General features: G+C 44.7%; 1 protein-coding gene across 5 annotated transcripts in view; it reads left to right on the top strand.

The window, feature by feature from the left end:
• LOC138821388 (homeobox protein PKNOX2) overlaps positions 1 to 13,734 on the top strand; it is a 257,917-nt gene that overhangs the window by 42,958 nt on the left and 201,225 nt on the right. The gene's annotated exons all lie outside the window — the stretch shown is intronic.

The raw sequence follows: 13,734 nt of genomic DNA, 5'->3' as shown, positions 1-13,734 counted from the left end.
AAAGATTATGAGACTCTTATCTCCAATTAACCAGCAAAAAACCTGGCTGTGGAGCCATGACTCCCATGGTAGAGCCCAGGCATTGAGAGAAAAAGTCCAGTGAGAATGGAAGGCCCCGAGTTCAAGCCCCAGTACTGGCAACAATAAGAAATGTGTGCAAAATCAGAGCGAAGAGGCTTGAGCGCCTCCCTGCTGAATGAGGTTCATAAACTTTAGCACAAAGACTTGGCGACATGTGTTTTGACTGCTTGGAGATTTTAAAAAATGGTTCCCTTTCTGGTACTTTTATTCGATGCTGAATTTATGAGGTTATCGAGCAGCTAAATCACAGGCTGGCAAGGCCAGCATCATCACAGAAACCCTGACGCATCTGCTAGGAGGTACGAGCAAAGCTGCAGGCGTTTGGAAAGGCATTCTGTCCTCTCAAGAGGGTCACACTGAAACTTCTCTGATTTAGTTATCTTAAGCCACAAGAAGGCAGTTTAACTAGAGAAGGGCCTCTTGTTTACTGGCCATCTTGCACATCCCACTTAAGGAGACAGCTGGGGCTGCCTTGCTCACCAGCCCTTCCCCTTTGCCCCTGAGGGTCGCTAGCTCTTCAGTTTGCCAGAAACAGAGCTTCATTTGTGTCTTCTGATGGGCGCCTCGTAGCCGACCTTTCTGCAGCCGGACAGAGGGCCCTCTGAGCAAATCCAGCCTCGAGGGCCTTCACCATCATCCCCTTCCTATGTAGGTAGAACTAACTGCCTGTGCCAGCCCCTGCCACCTGCAAGCTCTTTTGCTGGCAGGTGCCAGGTGGAGACAGTCAGCTGTGCAGAGAGAGATTGTTCTGGGTAGTTACTGCTAGCAAGGGACCCCGTTTTTATCTACCTGCCATCAGAATAATCTGTCCTCTGCTGGAGGCTCCTCAGAGGAGCAATGAGCAGGTGAGAGGCTTGGCAGGTGGCAATTCAACGGGGACACCTCAGGGCTGGCTAGTAGAGCTGCCAAGCCCTGCTTTGGTGTCTGGTGGCCTTGGCCTCAGTGCCTGGAGGTGAATTGCTGGTGCTGTGACCTCAGGAAACCTTCCTAGCCCTCTCCGGTTTATGGTGAAATGGGGCCTCCCTAGGAAAGTCATGGTTTTCTTACTCCGTTTGTTCTCAGATTGGTGTTATACCCTGGAGCCAAATTAGTGGCTAAGAACAATTGGAAACAAATGCTCTTTCAGCATCCTGCTGTGATCTGGGGATTCAGGTGGGGACACCAGCCGTGTGGTAGCTTCCTCCGTGGAGCCACCCCTCCGCAGAGACTGCATCAGCATCCCGACACCACTCAGCACAGCCAAATCCCCTCACGATCAGCCAGCACGCAGCACATCTGCCGAACCTCAGCGAAACAAGCTGGAGCCCTGTTAAGTTATTTATGACACAATATTCAGGACCAGCCCCGGGAGGCGAGTTAGGAAGTGATGAATGGGAGTGCCATGGTTCTGCTTAAGATGCTGGGGCCAAGGGAGGGGACCTGCTCTGTGCCCTAGGTACCAGGGGTCCTGAGGCTCTTTCCTCTTGGGGGTCCTGGGTGGACATCTCCTCTGAGATGTGAACGATTGTTGGCTTGGCCTGGACTCAATAGGAACATTCTTCCTATTCCGTCTAGCACTGTCCTGAGACGTGGCCACCCCCACGCTTCTGCCTTATGTGGAGGTCCTGGCCCCAACGTGTAACAGTTAATAGGAATCTCTGGGAACATGAAGAAGAGTCTGCCTGGAGTTCCTACAGAACTGTAGGTTTATCAACCCAATTAACTCATGGTATGGCTCTCCTGTTAGACGGAAGCCTCCAGGAGGTCAGGGGACCAGATTAGTTCATCATGGATTCACCACCTAGGTCTGGCACTTAAAAAATGTTCTGTTGGGTGGGGGGAGAGATGGAGGTTGTGGAAGTGGGAGGGATGGGATGGTAGGGGAAAAATAAAGGAGGAGGCAACAATGCTTGATAAGAAATGTACTCATTACCTTGCTTATATAACTGTAACCCTTCTGTACAGTATTTTCACAATAAACTTACTAAAAATACTCTGTTCAATGAGCCAGGTGCTAGTGGCTCACGCCTGCCTTCCTAGTGTTGGGCATTATGGTTCTAAGCCAGCTTTGGTAGGAAAGTCCAAGAGATTCTTCTCTCTAAGCAACAAAAAGCCAGAAGTGGAGCTGTGGCTCAAGTGGTAGAACACCAGCCTTGAGTAAAAAACCTAAAGGATAGATAGCACTCAGGCCCTGAGTTTAAGCCCCAGTGATGACACATGCACAAAATTGTTCTATAAATGAATGAAGGGGGTTCTTGGTTGGGTTTTTGACATGCCTCTACTCCAATGTGGAGCGAGGGGAAAGGAGCGGAATGATCTCCATGACATTCCCCTTCCATCCATTAAGGTCTGAGCATGCTCTATTCTAACACTGGCCTCTGCCTAAGCAGGCACTGGGCTCCATTCACCCTCTGCCCCCGCTGGCCTTGGGCTGTGGGGCACTGGCCCCTGTGTCAAATGCTTTCTTTGCCCTGGTAACACTGCAGGCTTCCAATTAAGGCCTTGCTCTTTAGTAGCAAAATACCATTCTATGCCTCCCCTCTTCCCCCTGGAACATCCACACACTGTCGCTTTCCCCTGCCACACAGCTGAGCATTCCCTCCAAAGTAAAGCCAGATGCAGAGTGAGGTCTTAGGACAAAGAGATACGTTTGTTCTGCCCTGGGCTGCACCTCCCGGGTAGGCTGTATTTACTTTTCCTGTGCAGCCAGACCCCTCTCCACAAGCAGAATGGAGGGCCTCTTCATTTCTAACCAAATGAGGAAAGCCAAGGGTCATTCTGCAGCAGACACTGTCCTGTGTCACACTGCCTTTGTTCCCCCAAAGAGGAGCCAGCATCTTTCCTTCTTGATGTCTGCTCTAGAGTTCGTCTTGCTTCCTACCAAAACAACAACCAAAAAAACCCCTAACAACAACAAACACCACAACAAGAATATTTACTTGCACAGAAACAGAACCTTAACTTTTCAAAGTACGTAGCTATTTCATTTCATTTTTACAATATCTCTGTGCTACAGGCAATGCAGGCATAAGCATTTGGGTTTATTTCAGCCCCCAAAGATTTATTGGTATTTAATCCAAGATTTCTTGGAATTTTAGGACTTCCTGGCTTAACATGAATGGAGCGAATACCTTTTCCTTTGATTTGTAACCTCTCTGGGGAGGAAGAAAGCCTTAAAAACAGTACAACTTGTAACCCTCTCCCCAGAAAAAAATGCACAGACAAATACCATTTTGAGTGAGGAACCTTAAGGTTCCTCTTACTCTGGTCTAGCCACTTAGTTCAAGAGATGAAGAAACAGAAGCCCAGCGAGTTAGGACCATATGCACAAGGTCCTAGGACTATGGTGTGTGTGGAGGGGGGGAGGTGGCAAAGGACATCCCCTTGGTCCTGTCTAAACCCTTTCCCACATAGCAAACTGCTCTTGGCTGCATTGGATTAGAAACCCTAATCCCGGCCACCCCCTCCCCCGCCCCTCCTCTATCTTTTCTCAGCTTCTGCACCCCTTTCTCCTTTTAGATTTCCTGTGTCTGAGTTATTGCTGTGTGTATGTTCCTAGACTGTCTTTCATTTCAGATTACAGAGTTGGTCCCCCTCTACCTCCCTTGCCAGGCTGTTTCATTTGTTTGTTTTTTTTTAAACAACAACAACAACAATAAAACTTGTTAAATCCTGAATCATTTCCTAAGTCATTTGTATCCCTCGAAACAACCCTCCAGAATCTCCTTGGCTCAGATGCTACCACAGAAAGTCGTCTTCTGGGCTGATCCACTAGGCTGGCTGTTTTCTCCTTTCGGAGGAAATGGTCCAGGAACCTGGTCCATCCTTCCTTGTGGCCTTGCCCCTGAGTTCTCCTTACCATGGCTGCAGGATGGTGGGCCCTGTGCTCTCGGCCAATGATCCTTGGCTCTCTTATCCTCTTTTGAAGGCTGATGATTTGTTCCTTTTCCTGCTCTTGAAGATTCAAAGTTCTTTCTTCTCTTTGATAGAACTTGGGCAGAGTTAGTGTTACACACATTACAGTCAAATACACAGAACGTGAATTACCATCTTAACCTTCTCCCCTATGTGTGTGTGTGTGTGTGTGTGTGTGTGTGTGTGTGTTGCTAGGGATAAAACCCAGGAGTTCATGAATTCTAGACAAGCACTATACCAACCCCCATTTTATCCATTTTTTAAGAGCATCTTCTGTGACAAGTACAATCACTTTGTTGTGCAGCCGTCATCAACATCCACCCACAGAACACTTTTATCTCACCAAACTAAAATTCTGTCCCTATTAAACACCTCTCCATTCACACCCCAGCTTCCAACCCTGGTCACCACCATCCTGCTCTCTGAGTCCATGAATTCCACTGCTCTAGGTATACTATATAAGTGGAATCAAAAAGTATTTGTCCTTTTGTGACTGGTCTATTTCACTCAAGGTACATCCATGGATCGATGAATTCTGGCATATAGATGTCCTCAAGGTTCATGTAGAGAAATGTTTTTCTTTTCCCTTTGTGTAGTTTTATAAGATAGAGGCATGGTTTTATAGAGTCTTAATTATTCTCTGTTCTTCCTCAAGCCTCTTTTATTTTATTCTCTCTCTCTCTCTCTCTCTCTCTCTCTCTCTCTCTCTCTCTCTCTCTCTCTCTCTCTCTCTCTCTCTGTACTAGTACTTAGTCCTGAACTCAAGGCCCGTGTGCTATTTCATTCAAAGTTGGTGCTCTACCACTGAGCCATAGCTCCATTTCTGGCTTTTTGGTCATTAGAGGTAAGAATCTTATGGATCTTACTGGCCTAGCTGGCTTTGAACCACAATCTTCAGATCTCAGCCTCCTGAGTAGCTAAGATTATAGGCATGAGTCACCAGCCCCTGGCCAAATGTCATGCTTTTTAATCATTACGGTTTCTAAGCCCCACTGACTGTCCCTCACTTTTTCCCTCCATGTTTTCCTCAGAGCTGCATCTGAATCCCAGCCTTCCAGCCCATCCCTTAGGATGTTCCATGGAGAATAGGGGTGTGGGGGTGCTGTCATATGCCACGTGTGGTGTGCATGTAACTACGTCTTCTCCCTTGACCACAACTATTAGTCAGGGATAATAGTCTCAATTCCTGCCACTAACCAGCTGTTTGACCTTGACCAAGCTGCATAACCTTTCTGGGCTTTGGTTTTGTCTCTCACAGTGGAAGGAATTACCCGTTCCTTCCCATAGCCACTAACCACAGGTAGTGGCTGTTCCGTACTTGAAATGTGGCTAGTGAGATTGGAGATCAAGTTTTTTTTTTCTCACTCTATTTCATCTTAATTAATTAGAATCTAGATGTAAAGAGCCACATGTGGCTTAGTGGCTATCTTCTATTCCTATGTAGCTGTAGAGAATGAGAGTGGCAATATGTTGAACTTCAGTAGATACAAAGTGCTTAGCCAGCCCTGGGTCTGGCACACAGTAAGTGCTCATGAAATGCTTGGGTATTATTAGGTATTCTGTGTCTTGTTTCCGGCTCGCCACACCTGATAGCCCACAATGACACCCCACAATGGCTGTCCTGAGTCACCTGGAGGAGGGAAGGAAGGTGTTGCTGCATGGTGCATGTCAGTAATGAGCCTCCAACTGAATGTTTCTGGTCTGCTACTTTCCCTGGAGGGTCATGTGAGCCAGAGTGGTATGTGGCCTGCTTTGCAAGTGATTAACATGGTGTAAGCAATCTGCATAGAGAGAGAGAGAGAGGAGGAAAAAAAAAACCTCAGTTGGTATTCCATTATTCTATTAGAGTTTCAGAGCCAGGATTAAGTGGACATGATTTCTTCCTATGGGCCATTAATTTTGTTTTATTGCTGGTCTGATGGCCATTACCCTTTTTTGCCAATGCATTCCCCCATTAGGTTTGTACAATTAACAAAATATGTGCTGTTAGGGCTTTGATGGGAAGAGTGGGATAGAAATAAAGGGAGGGGGTGCAGCCGCTACTGAGGTGGGGGTGGGGGAGAGGCTGGAGCCAGGGGTGGAGTTTCAGGAAATCAAGAGAGGTGAGCCTCTTCATCACCTGCTGCAGCCATGGGCATTCCTGGAACTTTGTAGCAGACCTTTCCAGCTGTGCCCCTGCAAGGGGAGAAGGTGGTGGCAGGTGAGAGGTCAAGACACATGGCTGGTCCAGGCAGCAGCAATGCTGGCACCTCCTTGCTCCCTGCCCTCAGCCTCTAGCTGGGCACAGTAGAGCTGAGAACACAGTGTGTCACCCCTCCCCTCCCCTTCCCCTATCCCTCGCTGTCACCTTGAACTGGAAATCCAGGATCACCATGTGGAGACTCAGGATTGGCATGGTTACGTTATACAATTTTGGGTGAAATCTAAGGGATCTGGATTTTTAAATGTGATGTCTCCACAATATTTTGACGTTGGAAAAAATTATTGAGAAACATTGGGCAGGGCTGGGAAGGTGGCTCAGTGGTAGAGTGCTTGCCTTGCATGCATGAAGCCCTGGGTTCGATTCCTCAGCACCACATAAGCAGAAAAAGCTGGAAGTGGCGCTGTGGCTCAAGTGATGGAACACTAGCCTTGAGTTCAGGCCCCACGACCAACCAAAAAAAAAAAAAAAAAGAAAGAAAGAAAAAAGAAACATTGAACAGACCAAGGAAAGCTTCCAGATCAGCCTTTTAACAGCTTTTCTGGGGCACTAAGGAGTCTTGGAGAGTTTTAAAGAGGAGTGACTGTGATTTGATTTGTGTTTCAGAAAGGTCCTAGGGTACGGGGAAGAGGATGGGCAATAACAGGATGTCTGACTCCAATATCTTTTATTGTTGGTGGTGATGGTGGTCATGAGGCTTGAACTCAGGGCCTGGACACTGTCCCTGAACTTTTCTTTTCTTTTTTTGGGGGGGGGATCCGGACGTGGGGTCTGAACTCTGGGCCTGGGCGCTGTCCCTCAGCTTTTCAGCTCAAGGCTAGCGCTCTACCACTTGAGCCACAGCACCACTTCCGGCTTTTTTCATTTTGCTTATGTTGTCCCTGAACTTTTCAAGGTTAGTGCTCTAGTACTTTGAGCCACAGCACCACTTCCAGTTTTCTGATGAGATAAGAGACTCATGGACTTTCCTGCCTGGACTGCCTTTTGAACCGTGATCCTCAGATCTCAGCCTCCTGAGTTGCTAGGATTGTAGGTGTGAACCACTGGTGCCCAACTCAGGCTGCAATATCTCTTTTTTTGGGGGGGGGGGTCCGGTCGTGGGGCCTTGAACTCTGGGCCTGGTCGCTGTCCCTCAGCTCTTCAGCTCAAGGCTAGCACTCTACCACTTGAGCCACAGCGCCACTTCCGGCTTTTTCTTTTTTGCTTATGTGGTGCTGAGGAATCGAACCTAGGGCCTCAGGCATGCAAGGCAAGTACTCTGCCACTGAGCCACCTTCCCAGCCCTCAGACTACACTATCTTTACCACTAACCACAGTGGTATATTAAGTCACCTTAGCAAGGGACTCATTGCTCTTCCTGGAGATCTGGGCAACCTCAAAGATGTGTAGATGTCAGATGAGAATTTTGTTTTTAAGTTAATTCTGTCATTTTTATATGGGGAAATTGAGTGCTTAAAGGCCTTTGTCCAATGACAGAGTTAGGGTATCTGTGTACCTGATACCTTCCCTCCCTCTTTCCTTGCCAATCTAGTACTTTCTCTGTTAGATCATGACTTGTTTAAGCCCCAGATCATCTTCCTCCATCCATCTAACCTACCTGGATTACATCATGGTTGCAAAGTCAAGTTCTCTATAGTACTGTAGGGACTATAGTACCTCCAGAGGAAACTTTGTTCTATGCCTCTCCTCACCTTTTTCCAAATGGATGTAACCATTCAACAAACCCCTTTCATTTTTTATTGCTCATATTTCCTCCTCTCTATACATGAGTGATTAATCTCATTGATGACTATTCAGACACTAAGTCAAACTGAAGTTCTAATTCTAGTTGCATTATTGCACAGCTGTAGGTCTTTAACATGATAGAAGGCCCTAAACCATGCTCATAAACAATTCCTGACTGGCATCAATGGCTCAGTGTCAGTCCAGGAAGATTCTTTACTGGTCCATGATGAGGAATGAAAGATAGGGACAAAATGGAGAAGATGAGAGAGAGAGAGAGAGAGAGAGAGAGAGAGAGAGAGAGAGAGAGAGAGAGAGAGAGAGAGAGAGAGAGAGAGAGAGAGAGAGAGAGAGAGATTTGCTTTTTATGATACCTTAGTTACTCAGTTCAAGGAATAAACCTTTACTGTGCGATTTTGGCCTCCTTTTGTACACTGAATTACTTTATGAAATAATATTTAAAGGAGGCACAACTAATGTTTTACTAAAATATGTTATTAACCCTACCAGTCTTTAAATGTTTCTTAACATTTTGCTAATGGCTGAAATCCAATCCTATGGAACATGCTTTGAAACAGCTTTGACTGGGTGAAGGATTCTTCTTCCATAGCTGAGATTCACTACCTTTGGAGGAAGCTAGACTCAATTTGGATGGTTCTTCTTACTATAGAATTCCTTCTATATTGAACTGAAGAATGGCATCCTCTAACATCTACAATTACTCTTAAGTCTACCTTCAAACATTCAAACTATCATGCGGGATAGAGATAGCATTGTTTTAGGCACCAGAGACAGAACTAATGCATAGTATGCAGAGAGACAAATGAAGATGTAGCTCTAGTTTCTTCTGCATCCCCCCAGCCTCTTTATAATAATGAAACAAACATATTAATAGCTACCATTCAATTAGTGCTGATTTGGTATGAGGCACTGTTTTAACCACTGTAGATTGTATTAAGTCATGGAATTCTCACAGTCACTTCAGAGGTAGGACTTTCATGAGTCATATTTTCTAGATAAAAACTAAGACACCAAGGAATAAGGGACCTGCCTATCATCAAGTTAAGATGGAAACTTGTACAGTATTTGCACTTTTTTTCTATTTTTTTAAATTGTCAAGGTGATGTATAGAGGAGTTACAGTAACTTAAGTAAGGTAGTAAGTACATTTCTTGTCAAACTTATTACCCCTTCCCTCATTTTTCTCCTACTTCCCCCCAAGTTGTACAGATCATTCCCAACATATTGTCTTGTGAATATCACTGTGTTTCTTTGTTGTTATTGTTTTTAATGTACTAGATGATTTCTTGTTTTCTTTTGTATATTCTTCCCTCTGTGGTATATTCCCTGTTGTCACTGTATTTGATTTTGGTAGCCTAGTATTGTATATGTATATGTATACATATATGTATATATTTATCTGAATTAAGGAAAGGAAAGGGGAACAACAGAGTGGTGAGACAAAAGTATTTGTACTTTCAACCACTAGACTTTTTACCCATAATTTAACGGTTAGACATTGTCTCTCATTTTTATCTTCTACTCATCCCTGTCTAAGTTATTAAAATACTATGCCAGAAATGCACATAGAACTGATGTGGGCTGCTAAGTCCAGGATGGAGAAGATCATTCATGCCACAGGTGGATGCTGTATGGGATTAACAAATGCAACCGAAGATCATATTTAGTCAGCTGGGGCAGTAAGAGTATGTACCAGCCTTGTATGTAACTCAAATAACCCAGCTAGTTTTTTTCCCTTTCAACTAAGATACCCTATTCTGAGTTTGGGGGATTTTTTTTAGTATATTAGAGCCAAGTTTGGTATAGATATACCTGTCAAATCTTCTTCTACAATTCTGTAAAAGAAACTGAATTTGAATGGAACATAGAATACAATTTGAGTCATTTAGAGTAATGAGATTGTGGGCAATTTTCCCTTGCTTTCAAAATTATTTAGTTTGTGGTTGCCATGATGTTAGTGTGAAAGAAATAAAGACTGGTAAAAGTTTTAAAAAAATGAAGCTTTTAGTTTGGGCTTGTTCTTTCAGCTAGTGAAAGGCATTATAACATCTTCAGTCTATCAGCCTAGCAGCTTCTCTTCCAGACTTTGTATCATATGCAATGGAAGTCTTCATATCTTCTTCCATGTTCCTGATGTCTCAGATGGACAGTCCTGGAGTTTAAGGTTAGAGTACACACTACCATGAAACATAATCCAGAGACTCTGTGTACAGAGATCATGTCTCGTTCAGTAGTAACAGACATGTAGTCGACCCCATTGCCAACCCAGGCTCATTCTGAGGTGCTGATTGGAGTGAAGTGGGTCCATCCTTTTAATAGATGCTGAGAACTTGGCCCATACCATGAACTCTGCTAAGCTTTGGGGATATAAAGATGCATAAAATGTGGTCCTTTTCCTCAGTGACTTGCAGTCCTATGGTTTGGTCTTGTTTGTGACTTAACTCCATGATCTAAAGACACAGTCGTGTGAATTATTAGTAGATAGCTCCAAAAGAAGATCCTTGGCCTAGAGAACATATTATGAACAAGAGGGGAAATTCATTTCCGTGAGTGCATTTCACTATGCCCCATGCCTGAATCTCTTAACTAAAACTCTTGAGATGCCTTTCTTGTCTTAATTAAAGGGAAAATATTAAAAGGAGTGGAAGAGGATGTTACATCTTACACTTTAAGCAGTAGAACTGAACTGCTTAAAGTTCATGGTCCAGGCCTGGTCGCTCTTACCTATGCTTGGAGCCTTCTGTACTTGGCATGACTCTCTCCTCTCTTCTTCTTCAAGCAGACCAGTTTCTACACTGTCTCAGGCCCTCCTTACTCCCCCGATTCCTATCCTTGCTCAGATCACTCTACCTCTTCTTTGGCAGTCTCACTGTTAGCTTTTTGCTACTATTAAAAAAATATGTGTATATTAGACAGGCATTTGCATCACTGTGACCAAATGTCATTTAAGAAAAAAAACTTAAAAGAGGAAAGAGTCATCTTGGCTTATGGTTTCAAGGGTTCAATCCACAATGGAAGGAACAGTGTGGCAGAACAAAGTAGTTCACATTATGGCATTCAGGAAGCCAAGTGAGCTGAAAGTTGTAGATGGGGAGATTGTAGTTGTTTAGATTCGTGTCATTAAAAGAAGCCATAGGAAAGTCCATGAGACTCTTTTTTTTTTTTTTTTTTTTTTTGGGTCCGGTCGTGGGGCCTGAACTCTGGGCCTGGGCACTGTCCCTCAGCTCTTCAGCTCAAGGCTAGCGCTCTACCACTTGAGCCACAGCGCCACTTCCGGCTTTTTTCTTTTTGCTTATGTGGTGCTGTGAATCGAACCCAGGGCCTCAGGCATGCAAGGCAAGCGCTCTACCACTGAGCCAACTTCCCAGCCCCTCCATGAGACTCTTATCTTCAGTTAACCACCAGGAAACAGGAAATCGGAAGTGGCACTGTAGCTCAAAGTGGTAGAGTGCTAGTCTTGAGCACAAAGGCTCAGAGGCAGTGCCTAGGCCGAGTTCAAGACCCACAAGTGACAGAGAAAGAGAGAGTGAGCACTCACGAGAGAGACAGAGAGACAGAGACAGAGAGACAGAGAGAGACAGAGGCGCCATTCACCTTGCACTGGAAAGCAGGAAAGATGCCTTGAGAGCATCTCAGGAAATGGCTAGACCCCGCCAATCACAGGTTATAAGGTGTAAGACTGTGCACTCCCAATATCTTCCCTTGGGACGAGAGAACTGATGGGGTACCCTGTTTACACTAGTGAAGTGTTTTCCTATGTTCAACCACTCAAGCACTCAGATGTGGCTGCAGTTGTGGTCCCAGGAGGCCCTGCTACTGCTTGAGTGTTTATGGATGCTGGCTTTATATGAATGCAGAATATAAGAATTATGGGGGTCATGAAAATTTCCATGGAGATTTCAGAGGAAGTCCTGGGAGGCTAGACAAGATGCAGCAGGGTTAGATTCACTCCAAGAATCTCCTGAAGAAATAATTCATAAAGCCAGGAAGTGAAGAAACAACAACTACTTCTTCTTCCTCCTCCTCATCTTCCTCCTCCTTCTTCTTTTAATTTTGTGCCAGTCCTGGGGCTCGAATTCAGGACCTGGGCACTTTCCCAGAGCTTTTTGAGTACAAGGCTAGTCCTCTATCACTTGAACCACAGCCCCATTTTTGGTTTTTAGGTTTTTTTTGGTAGTTTAGTAGGGATAAGAGTCTCACAGACTTTCCTGCCCAGGCTGGCTCTGACCCACAATCCTCAGATCTCAGCCTCCTGAGTAGCTAAGATGACAGGCATGAGCCACCAATGCCTAACTATAAAGAAACTTCTTTTTTTATTGTCAAGATGATGTACAGATGAAGAAATTTCTTGCACATATTCCCACTACCATGCTACCATGATTTTCTGCCCAAGTGCATGGAGTTGAGCAATCATGCACTGAACCCTTTGAAACTGTGAACCCAAATAAATTCTTCCTTCCTTGTTTGCATCAAGTGTTTTGGCTACAGCTATACAAAAGTAAATAATATAAAATTTGAGACAATCAACATCTGAAGAGAAATGGTTCCTTTGGTTCTTAGTTTTGGAGGTTCTAGGCCATGGTTTGTTGCACCCACTGCTTTGGGCCTCTGGCGAGGCAAGCACTCATGACAGAAACACATGCTCATGGCTAGGAAGCAGAAGGGAAGAAACAAAGGTTCTACAATCCCTTCCAGGATCCTCCAATGACCTAAAGTCCTCCCACTAGGCCCCACCCACTTCTAAAAGGTTCCATCGCCTTCAAAGAGCACCACACCCGGAACCAAGCCTTTTAACACATGGCTTGACTTCTCAACATTAGAATTCTCCTCCCTTTCAACACTCTCCCTATCTTCCACTGGCTGTCTTACCTATCCAGTCTCCCAAGATCTCTCTCACATTCTTTCCCTGCCAACCTCATTTCTCCATGGAGAGAGAATGATTATCAGTATAACACAGTTTAAACCAGTGGTTTTCAGTACTAGGCATTGAACTTAGGGTTTCACATATCCTAGGCAAGTGTTCTACCACTTGGGCCATGGCCTCAGCCCTTTCTTGTTTTTGGCTTTTGTTGTTGCATTTTGTTTTGTTGAGATGTGGATCTCTAACTTTGCCTGGGCTGGCTTTTGCCTCACAGTATAGAGAACCTGGGATTATAGTTGTATACCACTTTGGTTTTGGTTGTAATGAAGATTGAATTTAGGGCCTTATGCTTGCTATTCAAGTACTCTATCACATGAGCCATTACCTGTTTGCTTTTAGGTTCTCAGATAGGGTCTCAAACTTTTGCTTGGGCTAGCTTCAGATCTCAATTCTTCTGTCTCTGCCACTTCAATAGCTGTGGTGACAGGCAGGTACCACCAGGTTCAGCTCTTAACACAAGTTTTTATACAGTTATGTTTTATTTGTGTGGCTTGATTTGGGCAGTCTTATTTCCTCAGTGAGTGGGGGCAATGTCTTTGTAACACATCCCATGGATTCATTCCCCTTGCATGTAGCAAGTGTAATTCATGAAACAGATAGCAGATAAATATGCACTGTTTTAAAAATTGTTTTATCCCAGGAAGGTAATTTGAAACATATTTTTTCCCTATCTACTACTGAGGCTTGACCTCAGAGCCTGGCACTCTACCACCTGCGCCACACCTCTACTTCTGGCTTTTTGATGGTCCATTGGAAAGTCTTGTGAATTTGTCTGCTTGGGCTGGTTTTGAACTGTGATCCTCAGATCTCAGCCTCCTGAGTAGCTAGGATGACAGATGTGAGTCCCCGGCACCTGACTTCTCTATCATTCTTTCCCATGCACATTTTCTTTCCTA

This window comes from Dipodomys merriami, unplaced genomic scaffold (genome assembly GCF_024711535.1).
Source record: "Dipodomys merriami isolate MVZ:Mamm:240054 unplaced genomic scaffold, mDipMer1.0.p SCAF_91, whole genome shotgun sequence".
Lineage (NCBI taxonomy): Eukaryota > Metazoa > Chordata > Mammalia > Rodentia > Heteromyidae > Dipodomys > Dipodomys merriami.
Note: the sequence above shows the minus strand (reverse complement) of the source record. Positions and strands in the feature narration are given on the sequence as shown.